This window comes from Canis lupus, chromosome 32 (genome assembly GCF_048164855.1).
Source record: "Canis lupus baileyi chromosome 32, mCanLup2.hap1, whole genome shotgun sequence".
In the NCBI taxonomy this organism is placed as follows: domain Eukaryota; kingdom Metazoa; phylum Chordata; class Mammalia; order Carnivora; family Canidae; genus Canis; species Canis lupus.
In genome coordinates, this window is record NC_132869.1 from 41,015,848 (window position 1) to 41,032,391 (window position 16,544).

General features: G+C 43.9%; 1 pseudogene; it reads left to right on the forward strand.

Moving 5' to 3' along the window:
* The first annotated feature begins 11,458 nt into the window (after positions 1-11,458).
* Positions 11,459-12,974, forward strand: LOC140623292 (keratin, type I cytoskeletal 18-like; annotated as a pseudogene).
* Positions 12,975-16,544: the final 3,570 nt, after the last annotated feature.

Sequence of the window (16,544 nt, forward strand, 5' to 3'; positions counted from 1 at the left end):
GCTGGCTCAGTCAGTTAAGCCTGACTTGATTTCAGCTCAGGTCATCATCTCAGGGTTGTGAGATAGAGCCTCACATTGGGCTCTGCACTGAATGTGGAAACTGCTGAAGATTTTTTTCTCTCTTCTTCTCCCTCTGCTCCTTTTTCCCCAACTCACATGCACTCATGTGCTCTCCCTCTAATAAAAATAAAATTTTGGGATGACCGGGTAGCTCAGCAGTTGAGTGTCTGCCTTTGGCTCAGGGTGAGATCCTGGAGTCCCGGCATCAAGTCCCACATCGGGCTCCTTGTGAGGAGCCTGCTTCTCCCTCTGCCTGTGTGTGTCTTTCTCTCTCTGTGCCTCTCATGAATAAATAAATAAAATATTTTTAAAAATAAAATAAAAATTTAAATTCTCAAAAATAATTTTCTTTTTCTATAAGTTCTGGTAATTTTGCCAAACTATGCCTTGGTGTCACTCGTTCTAGGTCAGTTATCTCAGGCAAATGGTAAGATCTTTCAAAACATAACATCGATTTTTAAAAATTTCATGACAACTTTTTTGAATTATAAGTTTTAGAATTACAAGTTTTCTCTTGCTCTGATTTGCTTCTTAAGAAGACTCTTGTTATTCATATGTTGGATCTTTGTTCTCTCTTCAATATTTTTTGCTTTTTCTCCAATCCTTTATATCTTCCTTTTTTATTTTTTAGATGTTCCTTCTTTCCTCCTTATATTTCTCTTATAGCGTTACCTGCCGTATTTATTCCTCCTTGTGTTCCTTTTGTTTTAGGCTTTATTTTGTATTTTTCTTCTTTTATTTGTATATTCTTTTCTGAGCTCTTTCACTTCATTTCTGAGCTTTCCTCGTCCTAATTGATGTTATGCTTTCATATCACATACCATTTCCTTAAGATCTTTTAGTTCATTTGGGGCACCAGAGCCTGTTGGGTGACCAACTCAATTTCAGTTCAGGTCTTGATCACAGGGTTGTGAGTTCAAGTCCCATACTGGGCTCTACGCTGGGCATGGAGCATACATTTTTTTTAAAGATTTTTATTTATTTATTCATAGAGACACAGAGAGAGAGAGAGGCAGAGACACAGGCAGAGGGAGAAACAGGCTCCATGCAGGAGCCTGACGTGGACTCGATCCCAGGTCTCCAGGATAACATCCTGGGCCGCAGGCAGCGCTAACCTGCTGCACCACCGGAGCTGCCCGAGCATACATTAAAAAAAAAAGGAAAGATCGTCTCGGTCATTTTGAAATAAGTGATTGTCATTTATGTCTCTTGCTCATATCCTATTGGTATGCTTTCACTGCTAATAAGGATGTAATTCTGCTCCTTATTCTCTTTTTCATACAATAATCTTGTATGAGATTTGACTTCTTCCCTGTTGTTTATTATGAATAGCTATGAATGCTTATGTTAAAAAACAAGAAAAGTTCTCAAATCAGCAACCTACCTTACATCTTAAGGAACTAGAAAAAGAACAAACTAAGCCCAAAGCTAGCAGAAGAAAGGACATAATAAAGACTAGAGCAGAGAGAAATGAAATACAGAAGAGAAATACCAATGAAACCAGAAGTTAGTTGTTTGAAAAAAACAACAAAATTGACAAACTTTAGCTAGATGGACTGAAAAAAAGAGAAGACAAATCACTCACATCAGAAATGAAAGTGGAGAGGTGCCTCAGTCGGTTAAATATCTGCCTTCGGCTTGGGTTGTGATCCCAGGGTCCTGGGATCAAGCCCTGTGTCAGGCCCCTTGCTCGACAGAGTCAGTTTGTCCCTCTTCCCCTGTGTGTGCTCTCTCTGTGTCAAATAAGTAAATAAAATCTTTTGAAAAATGGAAGTGGGGACATTACCACTGATTCTACAGAAATAAAAAAAAACTGCAAGAGAGTACTGGAACAATTGTATGCTAACAAATTGGGTAACATTGATGAAATGGACAAATTCGGGGCACCTGGGTGGCTCAGTCAGGCATCTACCTTCAGCTCAGGTCATGAGTCCAGGGTCCTGGGGTAGAGTCCCACATTGGGCTCCCTGCTCAGTGCAGGATCTGCTTCTCCTTCTCTCTCTACTGACCCCCTGCTTGTGCTCTCTCACTCCTTCTGTCAAATGAATAAATAAAATCTTTTTAAAAATGGACAAATTTCTAGAAACACAAACCCACCAAGACTAAATCATGAAGAAATAGAAGATCCGAATAGAACTATAACTAGTAAGGAGACTGAATCAGTAATAAAAAAATTTCCCAACATCTGACAACTAGAGGGTGCTGAGAAGTTTTGAGTAACACTTTGCTTAAAACCCAAACAATCCAACAAAGAAAAGCCCTGAACCTAATGGCTTCGTTGGTGAATTCTACCAAACATTTAAAGAACTAATACCAATCTTTCTCAAACTTTTGCAAAAAACTGAAAAGGAGGGAACATTTCCCAACTCAGTTTACAAAGGCATTACCCTGTTATCAAAACCAGACAGCAGGGATCCCTGGGTGGCTCAGCCATTGAGCGTCTGCCTTTGGCCCAGGGTGTGATCCTGGAGTCCCGGGATCAAGTCCCACATCGGGCTCCCTGCATGGAGCCTGCTTCTCCCTCTGCCTATGTCTCTGCCTCTCTGTGTCTCTCTTGAATAAATAAGTCTTTAAATAAAAAAAAGAAAGAAAGAAAAAAAGAAAGAAAGAAAGAAAGAAAGAAAGAAAGAAAGAAAGAAAGAACCACACCCAAATGTCATGAGCATCCATGCAAAAATCCTCCACAAAATACTAGCAAACAATTCAGTGGCATATGCAAAGGATTATACACCATGACCGCATGGGATTATTCCCAGAATGCAAAGATAGTTCAACATACAAAAATGTATTAATGTAATTTACAGCACATCCACAAAAGGAGGGGAAGGAACCACAGGAGCATTTCAATATAGAAAAGGCACTGACAAAACTAATCTAATTTACTAACTGACACCCATTTAAGTTAAAGACACTTAACAAACTAACAATACAAGGAAACTACCTCAACAAAATAAAAGGGGCCTTCTTTTTTTTTTTTTTAATTTTTATTTATTTATGATAGTCACACAGAGAGAGAGAGAGAGGCAGAGACACAGGCAGAGGGAGAAGCAGGCTCCATGCACCGGGAGCCCGACGTGGGACTCGATCCCGGGTCTCCAGGATCGCGCCCTGGGCCAAAGGCAGGCGATAAACCGCTGCACCACCCAGGGATCCCAAAAGGGGCCTTCTTAATTACATCCCCCTCCACTCACATGGCAATGACTTTGGATTCTCTGAGCATACACCAGCTGGCTGGGGGGAGGCAGCCCAGAGGCTGCTGGCTGGGGAAGGGAGGGGAAGGGAGAGGGGAGGGAGTCAGGCCAAGATGGAAATTCTGTGTTCTCACAGCAGAGCGATGATGGGGTGCTGACCCCTGCCCTCTGCCCTCTCCTGAAGGGACCCTCTGCCAGCCTCCTGACGGAAAGCCATCTTTGTCCTGCTTATAGGCTCAGAGGACGTGGTGTTCACTCAAGCCAGCCTGTCCTCTGAGAAACACCACTTTCAGGGTCCAACCCACTGAGCCGGCCGTTAGTGAGTCTGGCACTAGACTTGTCTGCTAGTTTGTTAAGACTCCCCGACTTGGGGCGGCCTGGATGGTTGAGCTCAGTGGTTGAGGGTCTGCCTTAGCCTCAGGTGTGATCCTGGGGTCCTGGGATGGGGATCATCCCCGCATCCAGCTCCCTGCAGGGAGCCTGCTTCTCCCTCTGCCTATGTCTCTGCCTCTCTCTGTGTGTCTAGCATGAATGAATGAATAAATGAATGAATGAATGAATGAAATCTCTAAAAAAGAAAAGAGACTCCCCGACTTCTAGGCGACCCCTGTCATGGGGTGGGGAGGTGGGGGGTGGACCTGAGGCTCAGAGAAGGGACAGGGCTTGCCATCATGCACAGAAGCCCACAAGTCTGTCTCCTCCAGGCCTGGGCTGGGTTCTTCCCTTGGCGCTGGGGCTCCGGGTCGTCGGGGGTCACCGCCTCCGCTGGCTCGGCCCGGCCCCGCTGCTGCTGCTCTGCACGGCCGCCCCCACCCCCAGGTCCCCGAAGAGCGGACCCCGCGTCCCCGCGGGAGCGCGTGGGTCGGGGCTCGAGTGTGCGCGCTGGCAGGCGGGGCGGGCCCGGAGCCCCCCTCTCGGCCGGGCCGGGGTGTTGCTCGTCCCCGCGCACGAGCTGCGGCTTCACTCCTCACTTGCACCTGGGGACGAGTGGCGTTTCTGGAACTTGACCGGGGTCGCGAAGCCATCAGGTGCGAAAGACCGAGTTCAAGCTCCTGCAAGCGGGTGGACAGTGAGCGGGGAGGAGCAGGACGCCTGGGCGGCTGGTCTTTTTTTTTTTTTTTTTTTTTAAGATTTATTTATTATATTATTATATAGAGAGAGAGACAGAGGGAGAAGCAGGCTCCCTGCAGGGAGCCCGACGCGGGACTCGATCCCGCGACCCCGGGGTCACGCCCTGGGCCCAAGGCGGCGCTAACCCGCTGAGCCCAGCAGGGATCCCTGCGGCTGGTCTTCAACGTTGTTCCTCGTTCCCAGCTAGAGGCCTCCTCACTCTGCTCCTGGCTCGGCTCCGGAGCTTCCGCAGGCTCCACCTGGCCTGTAAATGAGTCCGAGCTGGTTTGCAGGTCAGCTCCGCACCCCTGCGCGCCCGCCTCTGCTTTTGGTTGTCACCCCTGCCTTCTCCTTCCCACGGGCGAGGCCCTGCTCTGGAAGAAAGCCCTGCCCCGGCCTTCAGCCCCTGGTGGAAAGGCCAAGAGAACTTCCCAGGTTCAGCTGCTGTTCTCTAAATGGTCAGGCTTCTCAGCGGATGTCTGTTGACTCTTTCTACGAATTCCTATTCTCAGATCTGTTAGATGCCTCCTTCCTCCCTTCTGCTTCTTTCTGCACAGATGCTAATACCGTGCAGGTCCGTGGTTACCAATCCTTTGTCCTCACCAGCTTGTATTTTGGAGTTCCTGGAAGCACCGTCACCTTGTATAGAAGTCACATCCTGCTGCCGTCGAGAAGTACCACACACGGAGTAGCTTAAACAATAGAAAGTTATTTCTCACAGTACTGGAGTGTGGAAAGTCCAAGATCGGTGTCCAGCAGGATCTGGTTTCTAGGAAGAACTCACTTTCTGGTTTGTAGATGGCCACGGTGTCCCTACCTGGCCTTTCATTGGTGTGTGTTCATGGAAAGAGACCTTTCCCTCTTATCAGGCCACCCATCCTATTGTATTAGGGACTCATGACTTCATTTAACCTTAATTACCTCCTAAAAGCTCTATCTCCAAACAATGTCATATTGGAGTTTAGGGTTCAGTGTATAAATTTGAGGGGCAAACAGTTCATAGCACCTAGTTTTGTTATAAATATTATCCTTGGGTTTTTGGGTTTGACCCCAGTTGCTCTGTTTGTGTGTGTGTGTGTGTGTGTGTGTGTGTGTGTGTGTTTTAAAGATTTTCTTTATTCATGAGAGACATAGAGAGAGGCAGAGACACAGGCAGAGGGAGAAGCAGGCTCCATGCAGGGAGCCCGATGAAGGACTCCGTCCCAGGACCCTGGGATCACACCCTGAGCCAAAGGCAGACGCTCACCCACTGAGCCACCCAGCCGTCCCACTGTTTTTAATTGGGGATCCAGAGAGATTAAAAAGCGTCTCCCTCATCACGCTAAGTAAAATAAGCCAGTCACAAAAAGATAAATATATTATTTCAATTATGTGAAGTACCTAGAGTGGTTAAAATCATAGAGACAGAAAGTTTAAGGGTGGTTGCTAGGGTTTGGGGGAAGGGAGAATGGGAAGTTATTACCTGGTAGGTGTAGAGTTTCAGTTTTACAAGATGAAAAGAATTCCTGAGATGGACGATGGTGCACCACAATGTGAAAGTACTCAACACTGCAAACCTAAAATGCTTACAATTTTATGTGTTTTTATAACAATTAAAAAATGGAGGACACACACTGGCTCAGTCAGTGGAGCATTCAACTACTGATCTTAGGGTTGTGAATTCCAGCCCCATGTTGGGTGTAGAGATTACTTAAAAAAAAAAATCTTAAAAACAATTTTTCAAAGAAAAAAACAGGGGAAAAAAGCTATGTCACCACCATCAGATCCAGAATCTTCTCTCCAAACTTTCAATCGTTAAGCAGAGTTCCAGATTAAAACCCATCAGCACCTACTCTTCACATCCTTTTCAACAATGAGTATTATCTTTCTTTAATCCATGCCTATTGGATAGATTTAACACATGAATTACATTAAAGTTTTAATTTGTCTTAAAATAATGACAAACGAAAAGATGTCACTGCAGTGTGCTGGTCAGTGTTCTTGGTTACAAACAACAGAAACTAATTCTGGGTAACCTTAGTAGAAAAGGAATATATTGGAATGGTGCTGTGAAGTTCCCAGAATCAACGAAAACAGACATAAACAAATATGAAGGGAGGCAAGAGCCAACCTTAGAAATATCCTCTTGTCAGTCTACTTGTGACCTTCCACCCGCAAGCCTAGTTTTGAAATCATGGTGCCTGCCACACTCTGGATTATGTTCCTGGGGTTAACAATGAGGTTTGGCTTAATGCCTTATCCTGTTCCTAAGATCCCAGGCAGATTTATCTGCTCAGAAAAAGAATTCTTTTTAAAATAATTAATTAGTTGATTAATTAATTTAAAAGATTTCATTTTAATTCCAGCATAGTTAACACACAGTGTTATATTAGTTTCAGGTATACAGTGTAGAGATTCAACACTTCATACAATACCTGGTGCTCATCACAAGTGCCCTCCTTAATCCCAAACACCTATTTCACCCATCCCCCTCTGGTCACCATCACTTTGTTCTCTATAGTTGAGTCTATTTTGGGGTTTGTCTCTTTTTTTGTTGTTGTTCATTTGTTTTGTTTCTTCACTTTCATATATGAGTGAAATCATACGGTGTGTCTTTCCCTGACAGACTTAGCATAATACCCTCTAGCTCTATCCATGTTGTTGCAAATGGCAAGAATTCATTCTTTTGTCTGGCTGGGTGATATCCATTGGGTATATATACCACCTCGCCTGTATCCATTCACCTATGGATGGACACTTAGGCTACTTCTGTAATTTGGCTATTGTAAATAATGCTATCATAGACATAAGGTACATTTACCTTTCCAAATTAGTGTTTCTGTATATTTTGGGTACATATCCACTAGTGGAATTACTGAATCATAAGATGGTTCTATTTTTCATCTTTTGAGGAACCTCCATACTATTTTCCACAGTGGCTGCACCAATTTGCATTCCCACCAACAGTACGCAAGGGTTTCTTTTTCTTTTTTTTTTTAAGACAATTTTATGCTTTTTTTTTTTAAAGATTTTATTTATTTATTCATGAGACACACAGAGAGAGAGAGGCAGAGACACAGGCAGAGGGAGAAGCAGGCTCCATGCAGGGAGCCCGACATGAGACTCGATCCTGGGTCTCCAGGATCATGTCCTGGGCCGAAGGAAGGCGCTAAACCACTGAGCCACCCAGGGATCCCAAGTGTTTCTTTTTCTCCACATCCTGGTCAACATTTGTTTCTTGTGTTTTTTATTTTAATTATTCTGACCTGTGAGGTGAGATCTCATTGTGTTTCTGATTTACATTTCCCTGATGATTAGCGATGTCGAGCATCTTTTCCTGTATCTATTGGCCATCTGTATGTCTTTTACCATTTTTTTAACTGGATTATTTGTGAGTTTTGGTGTCAATTGTTCTTTATATATTTTGCATACTGGCCCCTTATTGGATATGTCATTTGCATATATCTTCTCCCATTCAATAGGTTGTCTTTTAGTTTTGTTGATTGTTTCCTTCATTGTGCAGAAGCTTCTTATTTTGGTGTAGTCCCAATAGTTTATTTTTGCTTTTGTTTCCCTTGCCTCAGGAGACATAGCTAGAAAAATGTTGCGACAGCCAATGTCAGAGACATTACTGCCTGTGCTCTCCTCTAGGATTTTTATGGTTTGAGGTCTCACATTTAGGTCTTTAATTCATTTTGAATTTATTTTTGGGTATGGTGTAAGAAAGTGGTACAATTTCTTTTTTTTTTTTTCAATTTCATTCTTTTTCATGTAGCTGTCAAGTTTTCCCAGCACCATTCGTTGGAGACTGCTTTTTTCCCATTGCATAGTCTTGCCTCCTTTGTAGAATATTAACTGACTATATAAATAAATCATGGGGGGATCCCTGGGTGGCTCAGTGGTTCAGCGCCTGCCTTCGGCCCAGGACATGATCCTGGAGACCCGGGATCGAGTCCCGCATCGGGCTCCCTGCGTGGAGCCTGCTTCTCCCTCTGCCTGTGTCTCTGCCTCTCTGTGTGTGTGTGTGTCTCTCTCTCTCATGAATGAATGAATGAATCAATCAATCCTGGGTTTGTTTCTGGGCTCTCTATCCTGTTCCATTGAAATATATGTCTATTTTTGTGCCAGTACCATACTGTTTTGTTTACTGAAGCTTTGTAGTGTATCTGGAAATGTGGGATTGTGATACCATCAGTTGTGTTCTTCTTTTTCAAGATTGTTTTGGCTCTTCAGTGGTTCCATACAGATGTTAGGATCATTTGTTCTAGTTTGGTGAAAAATTCTGTTGGTATTGTGATAGGGATTGCATTAAATCTGTAGATTGCTTTGGGTAGTATAGACATTTTAGCAATATTTGTTTTTCCAACTCATGAGCATAGAATATCTTTCCAATTGTTTATGTCATCTTCAATTTCTTTCATCAGAGTGTAGGTCTTTTTACCTCCTTGGTTAAGTTTATTCCTAGATATTTTATTATTTTGGGTGTAAATGGAGCTGTTTTCTTAATTTCTCTCTCTGCTACTTCATTATTAGTGTATAGAAATGCAGTGGGTTTCTGTATATTGATTTGTATCCTGCAACTTTATTGAACTCATTTATCAGTCTAGTAGTTTTTGCTGGAGTCTTTCAGGTTTTCTACGCATATAGTATCATGTCATTTGTAAATAGAAAAAGTTTTACTTCTTCCTTGCTAATTTGGATGCCTTTTACTTCTTTTCATTGTCTGATTGTTCAGGCAATGTTGAATAACAATGATGAGAGTGGACATCCATGTCTTGTTCCTGGAGGAAACAAGGAAAAGTCAGATGTTCCCCATTGAAGATGGAATTAGCTATGGGTTTTTCATATATGCCTTTATTGGGTTGAGGTATGTTCTCTCTAAATCTGCTTTGTTGGGGCAGCCCCAGTGGATCAGTGGTTTAGCGCCGTCTTCGGCCCAGGGCATGATCCTGGACACCCGGGATCGAGTCCCACGTCGGGCTCCCTGCATGGAGCCTGCTTCTCCCTCTGCCTGTGTCTCTGCCTCTCTCTCTCTCTCTATCTATCTCTGTGTCTCTCATGAATAAATAAAATCTTTTTTTAAAAATAAATAAATAAACCTGCCTTGTGTAGGATTTTTATCATGAATGGATGTTGTACTTTGTCAGATGCTTTTTCAGCATCTATCGAAATGATCATCTGGTTTTTATCCTTTCTCTTGTTGATGTGATGCATCATGTTTTATGATATTGAGGTATGTTCCCTCTAGTATCTCGGTGAGAATTTTTGCATCCATGTTCATCAGGGATGTTGGTCTCTAATTCTCCCTTTTGGGAGAATTTTGGGGTTTCTGGTTTGGGAATCAAACTCAAGGAGGAATGCTGGTCTCATAGAATGAGTTTCAAAGTTTTCCTTCCATTTCTATTTTTCAAAACTGCTTCAGAAGAATAGTTTTTTTTTTAATGTTTTATTTATTTATGATAGTCACACAGAGAGAGAGAGAGAGAGGCAGAGACATAGGCAGAGGGAGAAGCAGGCTCCAGGCACCGGGAGCCTGACGTGGGATTCGATCCTGGGTCTCCAGGATCGCGCCCTGGGCCAAAGGCAGACGCTAAACCGCTGCGCCACCCAAGGATCCCAGAAAGAATAGGTTTTAATTCTTCTTTAAATGTTTGGTAGAATTCTCCTGGAAAGACTTCTAGCTCTGGACTCTCATTTGTTGTGAGATTTTTTGATTACTGCTTCAATTCTTTTCTGGTTATAGGTCTTTTCAGGTTTTCTATTTCTTCCTGTTTTAGTTCTGGTAGTTTTTATGTCTCTAGGAATGCATCTATTTCTTCTAGATTGCCTAATTTGTTGGCATATAATTGCTTATAACATATTCTTATAATTTTTTGTATTTCTTTGGTGTTGGTTGTGATCTCTCCTCTCCAATAAAATGTTCTTATTTATTCAGGTCCTTTCTCTTTTCTTTTTGATAAGTCTGCCTAGGGGCTTATCAATCTTATTAATTCCTTCAAAGAATCCGCTCCTAGTTTTGTTGATCTGTTCTACTATTCTTTTGATTTTTATTTCATTGATTTCTGCTCTAATCTTTATTATTTCTCTTCTCCTGCTGGATTTAGGTTTTACATGCTGTTCTTTCTCCATCTCCTTTAAGTGTAAGATTAGATTGTATATTTGGGACTTTTGTTTTGTTTTGTTTCTTGAGAAAGGCTTGTATTGCTATATACTTCCCTCTTTGCCTTTGCTGCATCCCGAAGGTTCTTTTTTTTTTTTTAATTTTTATTTATTTATGATAGTCACAGAGAGAGAGAGAGGCGCAGAGACACAGGCAGAGGGAGAAGCAGGCTCCATGCACTGAGAGCCCGATGTGGGATTCGATCCCGGGTCTCCAGGATCGCGCCCTGGGCCAAAGGCAGGCGCCAAACCGCTGCGCCACCCAGGGATCCCCCATCCCGAAGGTTCTGAAGAGTTGTGTTTTCATTTTCATTTGCTTCCATGAATTTTTAAAATTCTTCTTTAATTTCCCAATTGACTCATTAATTCTTTAGTAGGATGCTCTTTAACCTCCATGTATTTGTCTTGCTTCCTAATTTTCTCTGGTGATTGAGCAAGTTTTAAAGCATTGTGGTCTGAAAATATGCAAGGAATAATCCCAATCTTTTGGTACCAGTTGAGACCTACTTTGTGTCCCAGTATGTGATCCATTCTGGAGAATGTTCCATGTGCACTCAAGAAGAATGTGTGTTCTGTTGTGTTGGGATAAAATGTTCTGAACATATATGTGAAGTCCATCTGCTCCAGTGTGTTGTTCAAAGCCCTTGTTTCCTTGTTGATCTTCTGTTTATATATTCTATCCATTGCTGTGAGTGGGGTGTTAAAGTCCCCTGCTATTATTGTATTATTATCAATGTGTTTCTTTAATTTTGTTATTAATTGGTTTATAGAATTGGCTACTCCCAAGTTAGGGGCATAAATATTTATATTTCTTAGATCTTTTTATTGGACAGACCCTTTTATTATGATGTAGTGTCCTTCTTCATCTCTTATTCCAGTCTTTGGTTTAAAATCTAATTTGTCACTGGCTGGAGCCTGAGTCCTGGCTTCCCGTCTCACCTTCTTACTCTCCGAACAGCATGAGCTTCACCACCTGCTCCACCTTCTCTTCCAACGACCAGTCCCTGGGCTCCAGGCAGTCACCCAGCCACCGGGTCCAGACAATCAGCAGCAGTGTGGCCAGCGTCTATGCAGGTGCAGGGGGCTCGGGCTCCTAGATCTCTGTATCCTGCTCCACCAGCTTTCAGGGTGGCTGGGGGTCCGGAGGCCCAGCTGCAGGGATGGTTGGGGGACTGGCAGGCATAGAGGGTATCCAGGGAGAGAAGGAGACCATGCAAGACCTGAATGACCACCTGGCCTCCTACCTGGAGAGGGGGAGGAGCCTGGAGGCTGATGATCAGAAACTGGAGATGAAAACTCGGGAACACCTGGAGAAGAAGGGACCCCAGGTCAGAGACTGGGGGCATTACTTCAAGACCATTGAGGACCTGAGGGCTCAGATCTTTGCCAGTGCTGTGGACAATGCCTGCATCATTCTGCAGATTGATAATGCCCGTCTTGCTGCTGACGACTTCTGAGTAAAGTATGAGATGGAGGTGGCCATGCACCAGTCTGTGGAGAGTGACATCCATAGGCTTTGCAAGGTCATTGATGACACCAATGTCACTGGGCTGCAGCTAGAGACAGAGATCGAGGCTCTCAAGGAGGAGCTGCTCTTCACGAAGAAGAACCACGAGGAGGAAGTAAAGGATCTATAAAACCAAATCGTCAACTCTGGGTTGACAGTGGAGTTGGATGCACCCACATCTCAGGACCTCAGCAAGATCATGGCAGATATCCGGGCCCAGTATGACGAGCTGGCTCAGAAGATCTGGGAGTAGGGATCCCTGGGTGGCGCAGCGGTTTGGCGCCTGCCTTTGGCCCAGGGCGCGATCCTGGAGACCCGGGATCGAATCCCACGTCGGGCTCCCGGTGCATGGAGCCTGCTTCTCCCTCTGCCTGTGTGTCTGCCCCTCTCTCTCTCTCTCTCTCTCTCTCTGTGTGTGACTATCATAAATAAATAAAAATTAAAAAAAAAAAAAAGATCTGGGAGCAGCTGGACAAGTACTGGTCCCAGCAGATCGAGGAGAGCACCACGGTGGTCACCACACAGACTGCTGAGATAAGAGAAGCTGAGATGACCCTCATGGAGCGGAGAAGTACCACCCAGTCCTTGGAGATCAACCTGGACTCAATGAGAAACCTGAAGGCCAGCTTGGAGAACAGCCTGAGGGAGGTCGAGACCTGCTACGCGATGCAGATGGAACAGCTCAACGGGGTCCTGCTGCACCTGGAGTCAGAGCTGTCCCAGCCTGGCAGAGGGGCAGTGCCAGGCCCAGGAATATGAGGCTCTGCTGAATGTCAAGGTCAAGCTGGAGGCTGAGATTGCCACCTACTGTTGTCACCTGTTGGAAGATGGGAAGGACTTCAGTCTTATTGATGCCCTGGACAACAGCAACTCCTTGCAGACAGACCATCCAGAAGACCACCACCTGTAAGATCATGAACAGCAAGGCGGTGTCTGAGACCAACAACACCAAAATTCTGAGGCATTGAGGCAGCAGAAACATGGTACCCTTTGAGGAGCAGGAGGCCAATAAAAAGTTCAGAGGTCAAAAAATAAAATAAAATAAAATAAAATCTAACTTTTAGATTTTAAAAATTGGGGGTGCCAAGGTGGCTCAGTTGGTCAAGTGGCTGCCTTTGGCTCAGGTCATGATCCTGGGGTCCTAGGATCAAGCCCCATGTCGGGCTCCCTGCTCAGCAGGGAGTCTGCTTCTCCCTCTGCTTCTCTCCTCATTCACTCTCTCTCTCTCAAATAAATAAATAAATAAATAAAATATTTTTTAAAAATCTAATTTATTTGATATAAGGATTTCTACCCCAGGTTTCTTTTGACATCTATTAGCATGATAAGTGGTTCTTTACCCCCTCATTTTCAATCTGGAGGTGTCTTTGGGTATGAAATGAGTCTCTTGTAGACAGCATATTGATGGGTCTTGGGTTTTTTTTTTTTTTTTTATCCAATCTGATACCCTGTGTCTTTTTATTGGAGCATTTAGCCCATTTATATTCAGAGTAATTATTGAAAGATATGAATTTAGTGCCATTGTGTTACCTGTAAAGTCAATGTTTCTGTGTACTGTCTCTGTTCCTTTCTGGTCTATGTTACTTTTGAGCTCTCTCTTCGCTCAAAGGATCCCTTTTAATATTTCTTGTAGGGCTGGTTTGGTGACCACAAATTCTTTTAGTTTTTGTTTCTCCTGGGAGCTCTTTATTTCTCTTTCTATTCTGAATGACAGCCTTGCTGCATAAAGTATTCTTGGCTGCATATCTTCCCCCTTTAGCACCTTGAATATATCATGCCAGTCCTTTCTGGCCTGCCAGGTCTCTGTGGACAGGTCTGCTGCCAGTCTTATATCTCTACCATTATAGGTTAAGAGCGTCTTTTTTTATTTTTATTTATTTATTCATGAGAGACACACAGAGAGAGGCAAAGACACAGGCAGAGACACAGGCAGGCTCTATGCAGGGAGCCCGATGTGGGACTCGATGGCATGAAGGCAGGTGCTCAACCACTGAGCCACCCAGGAGTCCCAGGTTAAGAGCTTCTTGTCCCAAGCTGCTTTCAGGATTTTCTCTTTATCTCTGAAATTTGCAAGCTTCACTATTATATGTCAAGGTGTTGACCTATTTTTATTGATTTTGAGAGGGATTCTCTGTGTCTCCTGAACTTGGATGCCTGTTTCCTTCCCCAGATTAGGGAAGTTCTGTGCTATAATTTGTTTAAATAAACCTCCTCTCTCTCTTTCTCTCTCTCTCTCTCTCTCTCTCCTCTTCCTCTGGAACTCCAATTATTCTAATTTTTAAAAAAGATTTTATTTATTTATTCATGAGAGACACACACACACACACACACACACACACACAGAGGCAGAGACACAGGCAGAGGGAGAAGCAGGCTCCATGCAGGGAGCTCGATGTGGGACTCGATCCCGGGACTCCAGGATCAGGCCCTGGGCCGGAGGCAGGCACTCAACTGCTAAGCCACCCACACATCCCCCAATTATTCTAATATTGTTTCACTTTATGGTATTACTGATCTCTCGAATCCTCCTCTCATGATCCAGTAGTTGTTTATCTACCTTTTTCTCAGCTTCCTTGTTCTCCATCATTTTGTCTTCCATATCACTGACTCTCTCTTCTGCCTCATTTATGCTAGCAGTTAAGCCTCCATTTTTTATTGCATTTCAGTAATAGCCTTTTTTATTTCAACCTGATCAGATTTTAGTTCTCTTATTTTTCCAGTAAGGGATTCTCTAGTGTCTTCTATGCTTTTTTCAAGCCCAGCTAGTATCTTTATAATCGTTTTAAATTCTAGTTCCAACATCTTACTTATATCCATATTGATTAAATCTCTGGCAGTGAGTACTGCCTCCTGTTCTCTTTTGGGGTGAGTTTTCCCATCTCATCATTATGTCCAGAAAAGAACAGATGAAAGAGAGAGAAAATACAAAAATAGCAACAAGGCACCAGAAAACTATACACTAAACAAAACAGAAGAGAACAGAAACCAAAACAAAAAACAAAACAAAAACAAAAACAAAAAACAGAGAGAGAGAGAGAAAGTCAAACAAGAAATAGAACAGAACAATAAACTAGATCCTGAGTGTATTTTGGTCTGTTTGTTAGAAGAAACTAGACCCCAAAATAGGAGAGAGAAACACACACACACACACACACACACACACACACATATATATACACAAAATAAAATTAAATACAATGAAAGGAAGCCAAAAATGAGAAATATATATATATAAATGTAAATGTAAGAATGAAAATTTAAAAAGACTTAAAAAAAGAAATGATAAAATAAGAAAACAGCTGAAAAGGGAAAAATATAAAACCAAAAGACTACAGAATAATAAGAAAAACCCCACAAATGTCATATACTGTTTTCCCCAAGAGCTGGAGTTCTGCAGCCTTCTATGAGGGGGACACTCGGTATTAGCTGGATGTTTCTGCTGGTTTTCTGGCGAGGGGCCTGTTGTCCTGATTCTTAGATATCGTTGTCCCAGCAGAACTGCCCCTGCTACAACACTGGGCGCAGTGTAAGCAGCCCCAGATTGTACTATGGGGCCGAGGGCTTTCAGCACCGATGGTGGGGGGATGAACAAGGCTGCAGCCCAGTCTACAGCCCCAGAGCTGGAAGTTCGGCCCTTCACTCTTCGGTGAGCCCTCATAGAGTCAAGCACCCTGGTCTCCCTGGTGTCCTTCCCTACTCTGTGTTCACCCGGCCTGATATGGAGCATTTTATCTCAGGCAGGGGTGACCCTGTTTAGAGTCTCTAAACTTTAGGGACTCCTACAGCACGCGCCTGGGCCGCTCCTCCCAGGGATGGGAGGGAGGCCTCACTGCGGTTCTGCCTCTGGAGGGACGCCAGCTGGAGAGCAGTTGCCCAGCCCTGCCTCAGTTCCCGCTTTATGGCAACACCAAGCAGAAAGCCGGAGCCTGGACTCGCTGTTTTCAGCTGGCTTCCCCCCTCCAGGGCTTGGGAACTCTGCAGCACTCAGGCACCCCCATTCTTTTTGTGATCCGGGGGATCCTGAGACTATGCTGTCCCACCTGGGATTCCCACTCCACCTCGCCCCCTGAGCACCTTTCAGGCAGACTTTTAAGAGTTCGACCCTTGTGCTCTGCTGCTTCTAGTACTTTCCAGTGCCTGGCTTACGGAGGCTCTCTCCCTCTGCGCTTTGTCTTCTGACATACTGTCTTGGGTTCACGTCTCCACACCTCCCACCTTGCAAAAAGTGATCACTTTTCTATTTCTATTCTAGCAAGTCTTTTCTCAGAGCTCCGGTTAATTTGACAGGTGTTCAGAATGATGCGATAGCTCTCCAGCTGGATTCCAGGGCCCAGAAGAAATTAGGGTCCCCTACTCCTCTGCCATCTTAACTCCTCCCCCTGTAGCGGTTGTCCTCTTGTTGGATTGTTCCCTTCATGATTATGTAGTGTCCTCCCTTGTCTCATTACAGTTACTTTAAAGTCCATTTTGTATGATATAAATAAATATTGCTACCTTGGCTTTCTTTTCACTTCTGTTTGCATGTTAAATGCTTTTCC